Source organism: Mustela nigripes, chromosome 3, assembly GCF_022355385.1.
Source record: "Mustela nigripes isolate SB6536 chromosome 3, MUSNIG.SB6536, whole genome shotgun sequence".
Taxonomy (NCBI): Eukaryota; Metazoa; Chordata; class Mammalia; order Carnivora; family Mustelidae; genus Mustela; species Mustela nigripes.
This window is the reverse complement of record NC_081559.1, coordinates 33780183-33799389: the sequence shown is the minus strand read 5'-3', so window position 1 is coordinate 33799389 and position 19207 is coordinate 33780183.

The window sequence follows — 19207 nt, the reverse complement described above, 5'->3', positions numbered from 1 at the left end:
GAAAAAGAAAGCCAACGTTGGTGGCATCACAATTCTGGACTTCAAGCTCTATTACAAAGCTGTCATCATCAAGACAGCATGGTACTGGCACAAAAACAGACACATAGATCAATGGAACAGAATAGAGAGCCCAGAAATAGACCCTCAACTCTATGGTCAACTAATCTTCGACAAAGCAGGAAAGAATGTCCAATGGAAAAAAGACAGCCTCTTCAATAAATGGTGCTGGGAAAATTGGACAGCCACATGCAGAAAAATGAAATTGGACCATTTCCTTACACCAAACACAAAAATAGACTCAAAATGGATGAAGGACCTCAATGTGCGAAAGGAATGCATCAAAATCCTTGAGGAGAACACAGGCAGCAACCTCTTCGACCTCAGCCGCAGCAACATCTTCCTAGGAACAACGCCAAAGGCAAGGGAAGCAAGGGAAAAAATGAACTATTGGGATTTCATCAAGATCAAAAGCTTTTGCACAGCAAAGGAAACAGTTAACAAAATCAAAAGACAACTGACAGAATGGGAGAAGATATTTGCAAACGACATATCAGATAAAGGACTACTGTCCAGAATCTATAAATAACTTAGCAAACTCAACACCCAAAGAACAAATAATCCAATCAAAAAATGGGCAGAGGACATGAACAGACATTTCTGCAAAGAAGACATCCAGATGGCCAACAGACACATGAAAAAGTGCTCCATATAACTCGGCATCAGGGAAATACAAATCAAAACCAAAATGAGATATCACCTCACACCAGTCAGAATGGCTAAAATCAACAAGTCAGGAAATGACAGATGCTGGCGAGGATGCGGAGAAAGGGGAACCCTCCTACACTGTTGGTGGGAATGCAAGCTGGTGCAACCTCTCTGGAAAACAGCATGGAGGTTCCTCAAAATCTTGAAAATATAACTGCCCTATGACCCAGCAATTGCACTATTGGGTATTTACCCTAAAGATACAAATGTGGTGATCCAAAGGGGCACGTGTACCCGAATGTTTATAGCAGCAATGTCCACAATAGCCAAACTATGGAAAGAACCTAGATGTCCATCAACAGATGAATGGATCAAGAAGATGTGGTATATATACACAATGAAATACTATGCAGCCATCAAAAGAAATGAAATCTTGCCATTTGCGACAACATGGATGGAACTAGAGCGTATCATGCTTAGTGAAATAAGTCAAGCAGAGAAAGACAACTATCATATGATCTCCCTGATATGAGGAAGTGTTGATGCAACATGGGGGCTTAAGTGGGTACGAGAAGAATCAATGAAACAATCTGGGATTGGGAGGGAGACAAACCATAAGTGACTCTTAATCTCACAAAACAAACTGAGGGTTGCTGGGGGGAGGGGGTTTAAGAGAAGGGGGTGGGATTATGGACATTGGGGAGGGTATGTGCTTTGGTGAGTGCTGTGAAGTGTGTAAACCTGGTGATTCACAGACCTGTACCCCTGGGGATAAAAATATATGTTTATAAAAAATTTAAAAAAAAAAAAGAAATTTCAGTTCCTCTCTTCCTTCGACATAAGCAAGGTTAGTGAATTATCAAGAAATTCCATTTCACACTCATATAATCACTTCCTAATACAAGCCCCTGTGCCTATGTATCCACTGAGTCCTGTTAGAAGGCATCACAATCCCTCAGTGTATCTAGGCATTATGACAAGTGATAGATCATGAAACTAAATAATTCCTATTCACACCTAGTTCTTATTTACTACTGTGCCCAGCTATATTGTATAAACTAGATTGCCAGATATATATCATAAATTGCGGAATGCTTAGCAGTGTAACTAAAATGCAATGAGGTAGGCAAAACCAAATTACCTAACTTGAACAATTTTAAATAAGTAAGTAGCCAGAAAATAAGAAAGCCAATCTAATTTGAGTGAAGCTAGATTACAAGGTCTCAAACAGCACAAAAGCCAGTCTTTCGCTGTTTCTCTTTTTCATTGTCTTTCCATTAAATCTACTGGAAACAATTTGATGAATCTGGCTTGCTTTCCATGCTCACTCCCTAGATCAATCCCTACAGATAATGCATGAGGTTCAATGTCTGGCTAGATTCAGGATGTATATTGAGATTGTCAGACATGCTAGAACAACATGGGATCAGAACGAGAAAACTTTTTTAAAATTTATTTATTTATTTATTTAAGAGAGAGAGAGAGAGGGGGCACAAGCAGGGGGAGCAGCAGGCAGAGGGAGTAATAGGGTCTCCACTGAGCAAGGACCCCCCCACCCCAATGCGGGGCTCAATCCCAGGACCCTGGGATCATGACCTGAGATGAAGGCAGACACTTAATTGCCTGAGCCACCCAGGCGTCCCAGAGAGAGGAAAACTCTTGAATTAAAAGGTAACTGAGTAGGCACAAATAATAAGTGGCTATCTCTAAGATGGATGAGAAGTCAAAACTAGCTCCCTTGTCCCACTTGCATCCAGTGGAGTCTCACTCAAGTGTATGCCTATGTCTAATTACTTCTTGAGAACTTACACTCCAGCCATCTTCTATGGGGAGTATTTTAGCTTCACTTTCCCAGATACCAGGGGGAGGGGGCATCTGCTTGCCTCTGACTAGGAAACACTCCTATATTCTTGCAAACTGTAGAAATGAGGACCCGAAGTCCTCAAGTTTTCTTTGACTTTCTTCCTTTTCTTTGGTCTCAGTCCTATTTACAACAATGTACTGGTTATTTCCCTTTGGACCCTGACTCTGTGGCTTCTGGCATGGGCACCTTAAGTTCATAAGAGGAAATTCTCCAAGCAAAGTTCAAAGCCAATGTATCTCTAGTCGTATACCACTCTTCCCAACTCTCACCTATACTCAGAATTTAATTTTTTTTTTCTTGGACTTGAATAAATCATGACTTATTTAATTGTAGCAAAAACATTCTTTTCTATGGTATTTTTCCTGCACCAGATGGGTATGTCTCTATTTCCTCCAGGGTTCGATTTCTATCTCCTTCTGTTATTACCATCTCCCTTCAAGCAGATCTTAGCTGAGTTTTTTTAAAGTTCAACATACTTCTTCAATTAAATCCAATTTCTCTTCCACATTTGTAAGCTAAGTATTCATTAGATCAAAGTACTCTCTTCTTTATTTTCCCCACAGTTCCTATTTTTCCTGCAAAACAAAACTTAAGTATTTTTGTTTGTTTGGTTGGTTGGTTACTCAGCTAATATCACTACTTGTGTTCTGGATAGTCCCTTCGCAAAGCCCAAGGAGTAATTCTCTCTTCACATAGTGGGCAATCAGTGCTAGTTTGTACAACAGACAGGCCCTGAAATCTCAGTGACTTACCACAATAAAAGTTCATTGATTGTTCAGATGATAATCAGAGGCTGGGTGAGTGTCCATCATCCACATTGTAGCATGCCATCTGGACCACATGGCCTCCAAGTCATCGTGGCAGGAAAGAAAAAGACTGAAAGACTTCATGGGATGGTTTTTAAGGACCAGTCTTTTAAGTGGCTTCCATAAATTTCCCCCACATCATATTGGCTAGAAATTAATTACATGGTCTCAGTTTAACTTCAGGGGAGTCTGGAATAGTTGAATGAATACATTTATGAATAGACAAGCTGTACGACAAGCACTAATGGTCTCTGCTAATATTTATTCCCAATTCTTCTCATGTTCACATTTACTCCCTATCTCAGAGCAATGCTGATTGAACACTTGCAGTGTGGCAGGTCTGAACTGCGATGTGATTTGAGTATAAAATACATGAGTTTCAAAAACAGTACAAAAAAGAAACCTCTCAATTTTTATGTTGATTACTTGTTGCAATGGTAACATTTCAGATATATTTGGTTAAGTGAAATATATTACTTAAATTCATTCTGCCTGTTAATTTTTGTTTCTACTTAATGTGACCACTAGAAAAATTTAAAATCTCATATTTGGCCAATATTGTATTTTTATTGGATGACACTGCTCCTGCGATGTGTTTTCCCAGACATAGGCTTTTTAAAAATTGTGTTTAATTATGGTTTTGCAATGATTTTCTAGCTCTAAACCCAAGAGAATGACATACCTTCTTCTAATAAATATCACCATTCTTATTTAGTCATCTTGATTATTTCTTTCCCTTCACTATATATAAATCTGTGAAATCTATAACCTGGATAAGGACTTACCCAATAAATACACAACTCAAAAGCAAACTTTCACCACTGAATATATGTTAGTTGTGGATTTGGCATATATGGCCTTTATTATTTGGAGTCACATTCCTTCTGTACACAGTTTGTTGAGAGTTTTTATCCTGAAAAGGTAATAAATTTTGAAAAATGCTTTTTCTCCATCTTTTGAGATCATATAATTTTTGTCTTTCATGTTTATCAGTGTGATGTATCACATTTACTGACTTACGTATGTTGAACTATCTTGCATCCTTGATACATCCACTAAATCATACCACATGATTTTTTTAAGATTTATTTATTTGAGAGAGAGAAAAGGCAAACATGATGAAGGGCAGAGGGAGAGGGAGAGAGAACTTCAAGCAGACTCCACATGGACTGTTGAGCCTGACTCAGGGCCGAATCTCATGACCCTGAGATCATGACCTGAGATGAAACCAAGAGTCAGATGCTTAACCAACTGAATTAACCAGGCACTCCCATATGCTTCTTTTAATGTATTGTGGATTTGCTAGTATTCTCATGGGAAGTATTGCATTTATATTCATTAGGGGTCTTGGCCTGTGGTTTTCTCTTCTTGGAATGTTCTTTTTTATTTATTTTTTATTAACATATAATGTATTATTAGCCCCAAGGGTACAGGTCTGTGAATCATCAAGCTTATACATTTCACAGCACTCATCTTAGCACATACCCTCCCCAATGTCCATAACCCCACCACCCTCTCCCTAACCTCCTTCCCTCTGGCAACCCTCAGTTTGTTTTGTGAGATCAGGAGTCTCTTATGGTTTGTCTCTGTCCTGATCCCATCTTGTTTCATTTTTTCCTTCCCTACCCTACAAACCCCTCACATTGCGTCTCAAACCCCTCATATCAGGGAGATCATATGATAATTGTCTATCTCTGATTGACTTATTTCACTCAACATAATACCCTCTAGTTCCATCCACGTCATTGAAAATGGCAAGATATCATTTCTTTTGATGGCTGCATAGTATTCCATTGTCTACATATACCACATCTTCTTTATCCAATCATCTGTTTTTTTAAACATTTTATTTATTTATTTGACAGATAGAGATCACAAATAGGCAGAGAGGCAGGCAGAGAGAAAGAGGAGGAAGCAGGCTCCCTGCTGAGCAGAGAACCTGATGTGGGGCTCGATCCCAGGACCCTGGGATCATGACCCAAGCCAAAGGCAGAGGCTTTACCCACTGAGCCACCCAGGTATCCCTATCCATTCATCTGTTGATGGACATCTAGATTCTTTCCATAGTTTGGCTATTGTGGACTTTGCTGCTATAAACATTTGGGTGCACGTGCCCCTTTGGATCACTACATTTGTATCTTTTGGGTAAATACCCAGTAGTGCGATTGCTAGGTCGTAGGGCAGCTCTATTTTCACCTTTTTGAGGAACCTCCATGCTGTTTTTCAGAGTGGCTGCACCAGCTTGCATTCCCACCAACAGTCTAAGAGGGTTCCCCTTTCTCTGCATCCTCGCCAGCATCTGTCATTTCCTGATTGTTAATTTTAGCCATTCTGACTGGTGTGAGGTGATATCTCATTGTGGTTTTGATTTGTATTTCCCTGATGCCAAGTGATGTGGAGCACGTTTTCATGTGTCTGTTGGCCATCTAGATGTCTTCTTTGCAGGAATGTATGTTCATGTCCTCTGCCCATTTCTTGATTGAATTATTTGTTCTTTGGGTGTTGAGTTTGATAAGTTCTTTATAGATTTTGGACACTAACCATTTATCTGATACGTCTTTTGCTAATATTTTCTCCCATCCTGTCAGTTGTCTTTTGGGTTTGTTGACTGTTTCCTTTGCTGTGCAAAAGCTTTTGATCTTGATGAAGTCCCAATAGTTCATTCTTGTCCTACTAAAGAATGAATGGGTCAACCAGAAAGTTAAAGAAGAATTGAAAAAAATCATAGAAACAAATGATAATGAAATAATAATGAAGTAATGATAATGATAATGAAATAATGGAAACAAAACTGTTCAAAATCTTTAGGACACAGCAAAGGCAGTCCTGACAGGAAAATATATAGCAATACAAGCCTTTCTCAAGAAACAAGAAAGGTCTCAAATACACAACCTAACCCTCCACATAAAGGAGCTGGAGAAAGAACAACAAAGAAAGCCTACACCCAGTAGGAGAAGAAAAATAATAAAGATCAGAGCAGAAATCAATGAAATAGAAACCAAACAACAACAACAACAACAACAACAAAAACTGTAGAACAAATCAATGAAACTAGGAGCTGGTTCTTTCAAAAAATTAATAAGATTGATAAACCTCTGGCCAGACTTATTAAAAAGAAAAGAGAAAGGACCCAAATAAATAAAATCATTAATGAAAGAGGAGAGATCACAACCAACCCAAAAGAAATACAAACAATTATAAGAACATATTATGAGCAACTATATGGCAGCAAATTTGAAAATCTGGAGGAAATGGATGCATTCCTAGAGATGTATAAACTACCAAAACTGAACCAGGAAGAAATAGAAAACCTGAACAGACCCCCAGTTAAGAGATTGAAGCAGTCATCAAAAAATTTCCCAACAAACAAGAGCCCAGGGCCAGACTTCTTCCCAGGGGAATTCTACCAAACAGTAAAGAAGAATTAATTCATATTCTCCTGAAACTGTTCCAAAAAATAGAAATGGAAGGAAAACTTCCGAATTCATTTTATAAGGCCAGCATTACCTTGATCCCAAAACCAGACAAAGACCCCATGAAAAAGAGAATTACAGACCAATATCCTTGATGAGCAGAGATGTGAAAATTCTCACCAAAATACTAGCCAATACATTCCAACAGTACATTGAAAGGATTATTCAGCACTATCAAGTGGGATTTATTCCAGGGCTGCAAGGTTGGTTCAACATCCACAGATCAATTGGTGTGATACATTAATAAAAGAAAGAATAGAACCATATGATACTTTCAATAGATGCTGAAAAAGCATTTGACAAAGCACAACATCCCTTCCTGATCAAAACTCTTCACAGTGTAGGGATAGAGGGTATATACCTCAATGCCATGAAAGCCATCTATGGAAAACCCACAGCAAATATCATTCTCAATGGAAAAAACTGAGAACTTTTCTGCTAAGGTCAGGAACATGGCAGGGATGTCGATTATCACCACTGCTATTCAACAGAGTACTAGAAGTCCTAGCCTCAGCAATCAGAAAACAAAAAGAAATTAAAGGCATCCAAATTGGCAAAGAAGAAGTCAAACTATCACTCTTTACAGATGATACGATCCTTTATGTGGAAAACCCAAGAGACTCCACTCCAAACCTGCTAGAACTTGTACAGGAATTCTTGGAATATTCTTATCCAGCTTTGGTATCAGGGTAATACTAGTCTCATAAAATTAATTTGGAAATGTTTTTCCTCTTCAGTTTTTGCAAGATTTTGAGAAGAATTGGCATTAATTCTCTAAATGTTTGGTACAATTTGCCAATAAAACTATCTCATTCTGGGCTTTTCTTTGCTGGCAGATTTTTTGTTACTGGTTGAGATATCTGCTCTGATTTGTCACCTCTGCCAGCAAGAATGCAGTCTACTGAAATCTACACACTCATTGCTGTGAGCCCCACCCCAACTTTTGTCTCTAGCTTATTCCCCCAGTGACCTCCATGAAGCAATATCTAAGTGAGCTTCCCAAGAAGCATCCCAGGATTCTGGGGCAGCTAGATGCTTATGTTGGGATCTTCTTTTCCCACTGGAGAAACTGTAGGCCCAAGGGTACTCCTTGGTACCAGCCTGGGAAAAGGTAATGCAGCCAAGTGAATCCATTCCTTTTACTCTCCTCATGGAATTTTTCTATTTCGGTGGCCCAAGGGGATGCTTCAACCTCAGCCCCAGATTTGGAATCCTCACAAAGGCATCATGTCTGTGGATATATATACCAAGTTGTTCTTTCCATATGGGGCACCAAAGTTAGGAACCGCTGATTTTAACCATCTTGCTGAAATCATTCTCCTCTACCCATAAATCTTTATCTTGGAGGAGATGGGAAATGAATTAAGATATAAATAGGTGAAGAATATAATTTTATATACACTATTTTAATGAGCATTATAAAGCAAATAAAGAGAATTATGTTCTATAGAATAATTTGTAGTGTGCAGGAACAGGTAGTTTGGGGTGGCTTTGATTCAGATGGTCCAGAAAAGTCTCCCAGAGAAGCTTATATTTGATCTAAGAGTGGAAGATATAAAGGACCCAGGCATCTAAAGAGCCAGGGAATGTGTATTCCAAGCTGTGAGGGCAGCACTGTGCACTGAGTAGTCCCCAGGCAGAAAAATGCTTACAGTTTTTGCAAATGAACGTTAGGGAGGTATTTGGTCAAGTGAGCATGGATCAGCAAACTTTTTCTGTAAAGGACCAGAGAACAAATAATTTAGGTTTTGTAGGCTGCATCTCTGTTGCAACTATCCAACTCCCATTGTAAGCACGAAAGCACTCATAGTTCTTATATATTCAAACAAAGCTTTATTTATTAAAGCAGAATATCACCACTGGCTGTAGTTTGCTGACCCTTAAACTAGAAGGATATGATAGAAAGGATTAAGGAGGTAGGCAGAAGTCAGAGCCAGTGAAGACTAGAAGGGAAGTAATACATCAACTCTCTCTCTCTGTGTAACAAACCACGTTAACTCTCTGTGTCTTAAGTCAGCAGCAATTGTTCATTTGCTCATAATTCTAAAATTTTGGCCAAGTTCACTGAGGGCAGTTCCTCTCTGTCCCACACACGCTTGACTGGGATAGCTGAGGTGGTCCTGGAGATTCTAAAACAGTTCACTCTCATGCCTGGTGGCTAAACTGAGGCAGATGGAAGGGTTGGGGGCTGTCTGGGCTTCTTTTTTTTTTCTTAATAGTCTCTCAAATGCCAAGACCTCCTCCCCACATGGACTTCTTCTGCACTAAAGCACTAAACTTCCTTGGTGGTTGGCTTTACACAGTACAACGCCCCCTGGGGTGCAAAGCCTGGGTCTGGAACAGGTCCAACATCATTCTGTCATATTTTCTTGATCAAAACAAGTCATAAGGATAGTCCAGATTCAGAAATAAGGAAAACAGATACCACCTACTGATAAAAGAAATTGTGGAGAGCCTTATTTGCAGGCTAGGTTGATACACAAGAAGAAGTTTAGGGGATTTTTTTGTTTTTCTTTTTCTCTCTCCTTTTCTTAGTTTATTTTTTAAGGTTTTTGTTTTAATTCCAGATGACATACAGTGTGATTTAGTTTCAGGTGTACAATAAAGTGATTCGATAATTCTATACATTACTCAGTGTTCATTGCAACAAGTGCCCTCCTTAACACCCATCACATATTTCATCCATCTCCCCACCCACCTCCCTTCTAGTAACCATCTGTTTGTTCTCTATAATTAAGAATCTGTTTCTTTGTCTCTCTCCTCCCCATTTGCTTTTAGTTGTTTGTTTTGTTTCTTAAACACCACATATGAGTGAAATCATATGCTGTTTGTCTTTCTCTGACTGACTTACTTCACTTACAATTATACCCTCTAGGTCCATGCATGTTGTTGCAAATGGTAAGATTTTGTGTTGTCATGAGTGAATAATATTCCACTGTTGATAAACACCACATCTTCTTTATTCACTCATCTACCAGTGGACACTTTGATTGTTTCTATCATTTGAGTGTTGTAAATAATGCTTCAGTAAACACAGGGGTGAATATATCAAAAAAAAAAAAACTATATTATCAGCTTTAATTATCTGAACATTTAAATAATAGGTATATCAGAAACAAAAATGTTAACTGTCATGCTTATAAAACACCTATAAATGAAAATATTGGTTGAATACAATATTAGTTTTTTCAGTTATCTTCTCAAATAAACATGGCTAGGGGCACCTGAGTGGCTCAGTTAGTTGGGCAACTGCCTTCAACTCAGGTCATGAACCCGGAATGCCGGGATCAAGTCCCGCATTGGGCTCCCAGTTCCACGAGGAATCTGCTTCTCCCTCTGACCTTCTCCCCTGTCATTCTCTTGCTCACTCTTTCTCAAATAAATAAATAAAATCTTTAAAAATAAATAAATAAATAAATAAACGTAGCTATACAGTCACTCATCCATTTTACATTTTCAATTTTTAATCAGATATTTTTATGGATATTGTGTTATAAGCACTTTTTGTGTTTACTTATTCTTTTGTTGGAAGCATAAGTATCAACTTGACTTTAGTCCACTTTTAACTGTGATATCAATATTTATTTATTTATTTATTATCTCCCTCCCCACTTACACAAAAACAAATGTCTCAGGGGAAATTTACAGTGAACAATAAAGGGACATAGTCTCTGTAGTAGGTGTGTTTTCTAAAATGAAAATAAAAAGCATCAGACATCAAATCATTTGAAGAGTCATTAACGATAATGGAAATTATACAATGGCCTTATTTCTCTGCCATTGAAAATAAGGCAAAGAATTGTGCTCTAAGAGAATGATTTGAGAACAGTCTAAAAGTCGAAGGTAGCCAACCAGCTATGTTCCCTAGGTAGTAGAAGTAATAGCACAATTTCTTTCCTGTCATAGTATCAAGAGAATAGAATAAATGTGTTTCAAGCATCATCTGAAAGGGGAAATAGGAACAATTTAAAAACATTCTCATTAAGTTTAGCATGATTTCATTGTCCTTCAGCAAAACGTATTTCCTATCAGGGAACTCCATTTCACTATTCTCTTGAAACTGGCTTAGGGAGGGAGGCCTGAACAGCTTGAATAATTTCCTGCCAGCTATATGCTATTTTCTTACTATTGCTTCTCAGATTATGATATAAAAGCAGACTTGGTTGGCTTTACCTAAAATTTAGAGTGGAGGTATTATGTTTATGAATTGAACCAGGATCAGCAATGAGCGATTTTTAAGAGAAGCTTATTAAACTTTCTTTGTAAGAAAGGATTCTTTTTTAATACAAATAAGGGGTGCTTGATTTATTTACTTTGGACTTGGAGCAAGCTAGAGAAACTCATGCAGTAGGTAGAAGGAACTGATTGAAGGTTTCTACAAAGAATGAGAATGACAAGAGAAAAGGAATATGGCCAAAGGAGCTATAGGGGCAGTGTTTGAAGAATAGTTTGCTATATACATCCCTGATCCCCAATTCTTACTGAACATGGGTAACTTGTACATTCCTTCTAAGAGGAATGCAGGCCAAACCAACAGAGTTATTTACACTTTCTGATTCACAAACAGCATCTCTCAGTATCCATGTACAAAATTTGCTATTAGTTCCAAGGGAAAGAAAGGAAAAAGTGATTTAAAAAAAAAAAAAAAAGAGTTCCAAGGGAAAGAAGGTAAACATTTTTGGCAAGGACTCATGTAATTTCATATAACAAACTGCCATCCTGGTAACTCAAAGGCCATAGCACTCATTAATGCCACTCATTAATTATGGGACTTCCCATCAGAGGGCAGGATTGCCCAGAATGGCAACATGAGGTTGGCCAGCAGGTGATTTTATCTGTACTACTCAAAGAATAGTGCCCTTGCCTAAACTCTGTGCAGTTCATGAAAGGGGAAGAAAATGACACTGGAGCAGCAGGTAGAACGTGCTTGTCAATATACCCAACAGCATATACATGACCAGAAATAACTGAATGGTTACTTTAAAGAGTGGTTAAGTGTGTATGAGAGGACAATTGATGTGTTTCTAGTCCTCTAGCATCCATTTCTCTCTTAGCTAATAGGTGCATGATTTCACTTGGTGAATTACATCTCCTGTACATTGTGTGATGTCTTCTGCCCCTGATAAATCACGGTGACCTCCCTCAATGAAAACCAAAGGGAACCCCAAAGACTTTGACAAATCATAGTTCTTCCTGCCTTATAGAAGCAAGGGAACAGAAACATGACGAAAGTGATAGCAATTGGCCTTTCTTCCCAGCCACTTTGAAATTTGAGCATAAAGAATTAAACATGGAAGAAATAAAGGCAGTTGATTCCTCCAATGAAAGCATTAGAACCCTAATGTCAGATGATTTCTGTACTGAGATTCCCTATACTATTCCAAGTTCCTGTTTTTCCCAATGTTCTGCTTTTCTTTCATTCCTGTGAGTTTCTGTATATCCACCAATAAATTCACTTTATGCTAGAGATAGAATTTACTTCTTGTGTTTACAATAAAAACATAGAAATGGAGTATTATAAATTGTTAAAGTGAAATAATGTTTATAATTATCATGTGTTCAGAAAATCTGTCCAATTTTGTACAACATAGTTTTACTAAAAACCAGATTTTAGATGGATCATTGCTCTATCAAGCCAACAGTTTCACTGTGGTGTTTTATGGGTCTGTGACTGAATGTTTTTCGCTCTAGATTGGGTTTCTGGGCCAGTGTGTGGTATTGTATGTCAAAGACTCTGCCAGTGGGTCAAATACTGTCAGTCTTCAAATAATGGCCATGAAAGCATGAAAGACATATCTATACCAGGAATATGTACATCTCCAGTTGAGATGAATGACTGTCCATTCTAGGATCGAAGGAATCCAGTGTGATCAACTTGTCACAAAGTGGTTGACTTGTCACTTTGAGAGATGGTGCCATCTCCAAAGGACTATATTATTTGTTGCTCTCATTTATCTGCTGGACCTTCAGTAAAGGTAGTAGTTAAATAAGCTTTGATGAATGGGAGCCCAACTCTTATTCCATCAGTAGGTTCTGAGTCTGAAAAATGAACCATCAAAAATAGATTATAACTCTCTATTACCCTTAGTTTTCTTACTCCTTATAGTTGATTTATTTTGACTCTATGTACTGAATAAGACTCTTGTCTGCCCATCTATTTTGCCCTAAGCAAAGTCATGTTCTCTCTCCATCTCAGTAGCTCTCTACAAGCAGGCCACCCTGGCTGCTGCTTTAGCTTGGCTGCCCTTTATGATACTTGTGCACAACTTACCTCTGAGTGCTAAGTGCCACCACCTGCCTCTATTATTTTGGGACTGTATCACTCCATTTTAATCAGGGAGCACAGATCTGCTACAGCATCTCTTTCCATCTCCCCTGTTCGCAGGAGACAATCTGTAGTGGTGTCCCTCTCACCAACACATTCTTTATTGATAAATGGAGTGTTCCCTGGGCCCACCACAGAACGTAGTTGATTCTCTGGCCTTACACAGTATACCCTCCTAATGTGCCTACAGTCTGAGTCTTTTATTTCTTCCTCTATCATTTGCATAGCAGTTTTGCCTTTTCTCCTTCACTAAATGCAAGCCTTCATTTTCTCTAAACTTCAGAGAGCCAGTGGAGCAGCAAATTTGTGTTTTCCAGATTCCTTGCCAGGGTATAAAACTTTGTACCAGAGAAAGTGTTAACATTAACACTCCCTTACTAAACTTTGTATTCTGCCTCCCACCCATCCCCATGGTCCAGCACCTCAGGATCCAGGCCCATATATATATATGCTCTTGGCTCCTGCTGTTATAGTTAACTGGTTCTCAGCTTTTTCAGGAAATGGCACTTCTACCACTCTAGCATAATACACTAGAATACACCAGTCAGGTTATCTTGTGATAACCCCAGTTATTAGTCTATCATCGAGGAGAAGAGGTGGAAGCAATAGCTTCTATGTCCTCAAATAGATTAGAGAGGATTTAACTGGTAAGAGTGGACCAGACTCAGTGGATTCAAATATCTTGATGTTGCAACGTTCTGGTACCATCATTTCAGGTGTCCCCACCCCAGTTCTCAGGTTCTAGACCTCTCAAATCATGACCCTCACCTTGGCAACTCCAGACTTGCTAAAGATGAGCATGTAACCTTGTCTGAAGCTCTGTTACTCTTATCATTATATCCTGGTCCAATGCTCAGCTTTTTCTGGACTCCACCTGCAAAATGTGGGACTCTTTATATGCTATCAAATAAGCCTTTTGATTTTCACATTTTGACCTTAAATTGTTGATGAATCACCATCAGCCTTTCATTGTCTTTGCCCAATGCATCAGTGGTATTCCAATTCCATTGTTTCTATAATTGTTGTTTCCCCAAACCTCTCAAACCTGTGAGATTTTACAGCAACCAATATGTTGTGTTCCCTAGCATCTCTTTCCAGTTCACCACCCAGGAAGATCTAACAATTATTATTACAGCAGGTCAGATGTCAGCAATGCTCCACCTACCAGTATTGCCTGCTGGCCAGGGTTGATCCAATTCTACATTCCTCTTTTTTTTTTTAATTTATTTTTTATTTTCAGCATAACAGTATTCATTATTTTTGCACCACACCCAGTGCTCCATGCAATCCGTGCCCTCTATAATACCCACCACCTGGTACCCCGACCTCCCAACCCCCACCCCTTCAAAACCCTCAGATTGTTTTTCAGAGTCCATAGTCTCTCATGGTTCACCTCCCCTTCCAATTTCCCCCAACTCCCTTCTCCCCTCTTTTTGAATCTATTTCCTTAGGGCCACTCTTGGCAATAAATATATGAGGCTGGGCTCCCCACACACGCACTCTAAGACAAGGGGCTGCAGGCAGGACCTCCATAGGGCACAAGAACAACACGTATTAAAGAGGGAGGGGAGAGTATTTGGGAGAGGATGAAGTTAAATGTAATACATTTGCAAAAAGACCCCAGTAGTCTAGCTAGAATGACTCCAGAGGGTTGCTTGAGCTAGGATGGCCTTTCAGGGCGATCCAAAATTGAGGCCAGGGGTGGGTCTCTGTACCCCCTCCCCACATATTAACAGGTCTTAGATATGGGCTGCCCCTGGGATAGGGCTATAACTTTTGTGAACCAGCTTTCTCATGCCAACAATCCCCACAGCAATTGACAACGTCCTTGGGATGTATTTGGATGCCAATACAACGTCTATTACATGTGTACACATCACACTGGGGGAGAGCTATGGCTTTGAGGTTTTACCAAAAAAAAAAGCTCAATTTGTATCTTAGTGTTACCAGTAATAAGACAAATGATTGGGTAAGACATTTAACTTGTCTTAGTCTTGGTTGTCTCTCTTGAGGAAAAGAGAGACTTACTTTCAACGTTATCATGGTCATCCTCATTTAACCATTCTTTCAGATATATTGTAGATTTACCTTGCTAAAACCCCACTAGTATCAAATTCCATCAGTATTTTAAGTGAAATAAAATAAATATATGGATTAGTTTGGAAAATAAATCTTTTCTCTTCTGGATTACTGAATTCCTTTCTTTATTCCCTCCCTGTGTCTCTCTCTCTCTTCCCCCCATGTGAGTTCTCACTCTTGCTCTCTCCATCTTTCAGACAGTGTCTTAGTCCCAGCTGCCATAAGAAAGTCCCATAAATTATATGGCTTATACATGACAACATTTTATGTCTCACAGTTCTAGAAACTGGACACCTGAAATCAGGTTGCCAGAGTGGTAGAGCTCTGGCAAGCATCCTCTTTTGTGCTGGGGGTTAAGATTTCATCAACTGGGCGCCTGGGTGGCTCAGTGGGTTAAGCCGCTGCCTTCAGCTCAGGTCATGATTCCAGAGTTCTGGGATCAAGTCCCACATCGGGCTCTCTGCTCAGCAGGGAGCCTGCTTCCTCCTCTCTCTCTCTGCCTGCCTTTCTGCCTACATGTGATCTCTCTCTGTCAAATAAATAAATAAAATCTTAAAAAAAAAAAAAAAGATTTCATCAACTGAATGAGGGGTGGAATATAAACTTCCAGTCCATTGCAGAGAGCCTACAAGTAAGTTTTGGTGTTGTGAATAGGCATTTCTAAAGATTTCTTTTAACTATTGTAGCGGTATATGTCCTCTTTTAAATTTCAATTTTTAATTTGTTGACATGGTACATTTTTATTTTTTTTTTTGATGGGGAAAAGTGTTCACATTTTCTAGGGAGAGATTTTCATTTATTTCCTTGGTAATACTACTTTGTCTTTTCAAACTATCAGGACTGATAGCAAGATAATATTTTCTTACATTTGAAAACTTCATCTGAAAAAAAAACTCATCTATACTGACATTTAAAATCTTCTAAATTCTAATTATATTTTATTTTGACTTTTTCTTTTACTCACTGGTCTATTTAAAGGTTCTTAAAGGATTATTGGATTTATTTCAAAAACAGCCTTCTTCATTTATTTATAAATTCAGTTGTTTTTCTATTTTCAAATTCTATCATTTCTAACTTCTTATCATTTCTTATGATTTCCTTAATTTTTCTTCCTATGTTATAAGTTAAATTTTAATAAACTTATATTGATTTTTTTTCTTGTTTAATAATAAAAGCCACTAACTCTTCTTAGAATTTAGCTTAATTTCCTTTGATGTATAGTACTGCCATTTTTATCATTTACTTATCAAGAAGATCATTCATTAAAATGGCATATTTCCAAATGGCTAAAGCTTTTTAAACATTTTAACTTTTATATTAATTTGAACTTCACATCTTTCTAGCTTTATAAAATTTATAAATTTCTAAATATATCAAAATTTTTTATGACAATACAGTACAGTCTATTTTAAAAATAAACATTTACTAAATAAAATATATAAATGTTGGTACCAAATTCCTTTAAATCCATTTTTCTCTAATCCATCGAAACTTTGGACTTTCACTGTTTCCATTATCTGTTTTATGGTACCTTACTTATCACACACACAAAAAATCATGACTATTGATTTTCTATTGAAGTTTGTCTCTTTTATCTTTATCAAATGTCATCTCTTTGTCCAATCAAGCATCTTCTTAACCTTGTCAGCCACTATCCACATGCTTTTCATTTGTGGTCGGTAGATATTCATTACCTATTCTTGCAACAATTTTGCTGTATTATAATTTTTAAGTGTTCTTCATTACAAAGAACAGGAGATTTGTTGTTTTGCATTTAATACAAATTAATATTTTGTAACTGAGGGCTTAACCCATATTTATGAAAACTGATGTTTATTATTACTACTACAAACCTTTTCTTTCCTTCCAGGTTATTTTTTAACATCTGTATTTCCTAATATTCCCTTTTATGTAGAAATTTTCTAATATCATCCCACTTATGACAAAAGGCATCACTTTACTTGATCTATCATTTTCTTAATTTTGTTTATCTATTTGACAGACAGAGATCACAAGTAGGCAGAGGGCAGGCAGAGAGAGGGGAAGGGAAGCAGGCTCTGGGATCATGACCTGAGCCGAAGGCAGAAGCTTTAACCCACTGAGCCACGCAGGCACCCCTGATCTATAATTTTTTACAGAGATTCTAAAGTATTACCATATTATTCTTTAAGTAGTACATATGTTTAGATTTTTCAAATTAGACTTTCTGATGAAGAGGAAAAGTGACACACAGACGTACTGATTTCTTCCAGTGAAAACACAAACATTTCCATATGTTTTTAATTCCTTATACTTTACCTCCTTACATCCGGAAGTTTTTCTGGGACCTTAAAGACAGTTCTGAAGGTTGAACATTAAAAAAATTTAGAGCATGACATTTACATTGAAAGCATCAAAGATTTATATATATCATAGTGGAATGTTTCCAGCAGATAGCAGTAATGGGTCTTGTGCTAGAAAAATCTGTCTATTATTTCAAATTCTTTAAGGATAAAAGTAAAAGGTTCTTATGCAAGAATGTCTTTTTTTGAATTCACAAGGAAGCACCACATGAACTATTCATGACTCTGTTAAATAAAATGTGAGGTATGTTTATTATAATTTTAAATAAGTCTTCTCTTTCAAGCATTGTTGCTAATATTTTTCTAAAATTTTGTAACTTCATTAAAAACAGTATAAAGAAAAAGCAGAAGAAATTTTGCTCCCAACAAAGACAGAGTAACAGAAAGCCAAGTTATTTTTCTGCCTTAAGCAAATAGCCAAACAAAATAGCAGTAGTTTCCAGAACTACTTTCAGACAAGTAGGTTTTGAGCGACAAGCAGCTCCTGTTAGTGATCCTTGGGGAGAAGAAGCAAACATGGGGAGCAGTCTGATAATCCCAAATCACTGTCTGGAGTGTCTATATACTGAGGGGCCTGAGGGAAAAACCAAAGTAGAGACTAGGAGTCTCTAAATTGAGCAAACCAACCTAAGAGCTGGGTGAACCCAGGGCAGCTGGAAATTGTGTACAGGTTAGCAGGTAGAAGCAGCTATGGGGACAGAGGGCGGCTGCCCAGAGGGCTCTGGAGACATGTGGAAGGTTTCCTTAATTTTTAGCATGCTATTGACCAGCCCATGCATGTTAGGAAATTGAGAGGCCAAGGTAAGAACCACCAGATACTCAAATGCTGGCAAAATTCACACCCAGGAGACCTGCATCACAAGACAAGATGAAGGGAGTACTTCGTGCAGAAGGGCAATGATACTCATGCTCAGATCTTGGTTTCATTCTAGAAATGGCTGATTCTAGGACTGGGAAACAAATTGCAAGATGAACCTTGAACATCATGTAGTACCAGAAAGAGGAAGTGCTCAAAACACAGGAGGATGGAGGCATTTCCTAGAGACACTGGAACCAGGAACTAATCTGACAGAACTTCCAGTGGTCAGAATAGGAATGATCTGTGCAACAAAGTAATGTAGGACTGGATTATAAGCCAAAGTATAAAATAAATATACCTACATCCAAACAGATACAAATAAATAATTGAGTAAATAAATAAATGAGAAGGGGAAACAAAGGCAAAACTCCCTTGGAAGAGAATTATAAATAGCATAAGACTTTATGTAATGTAGGGGTTATCATAAGAGTTTTCACATACTATGTGAGAACATTTGGGTCACTCGGTACCCTATGCATGGTGCAAGCCACGCCCCAGGTCCATGGAAATTTGGGTGGCATATGGATTTGCCAAGCTCCTTAGTTACCAAAGTAAGCTTAATCGAGTCAGAAGGAAAAGAAAGATTATTGTCATTTAAGTCCCTGGGCAGCACAACTGGAGAAAACAACAGTGCTCCTGAGCCAGCCTGAATCAAGGTATAAAAAACCAGAGAGAATAGCAGTGTTATAGAGTACTATATGATATTCTATAGGTTTACTTTCCTCAATTAAAAGTGAATGTTTTGATGTGGTTC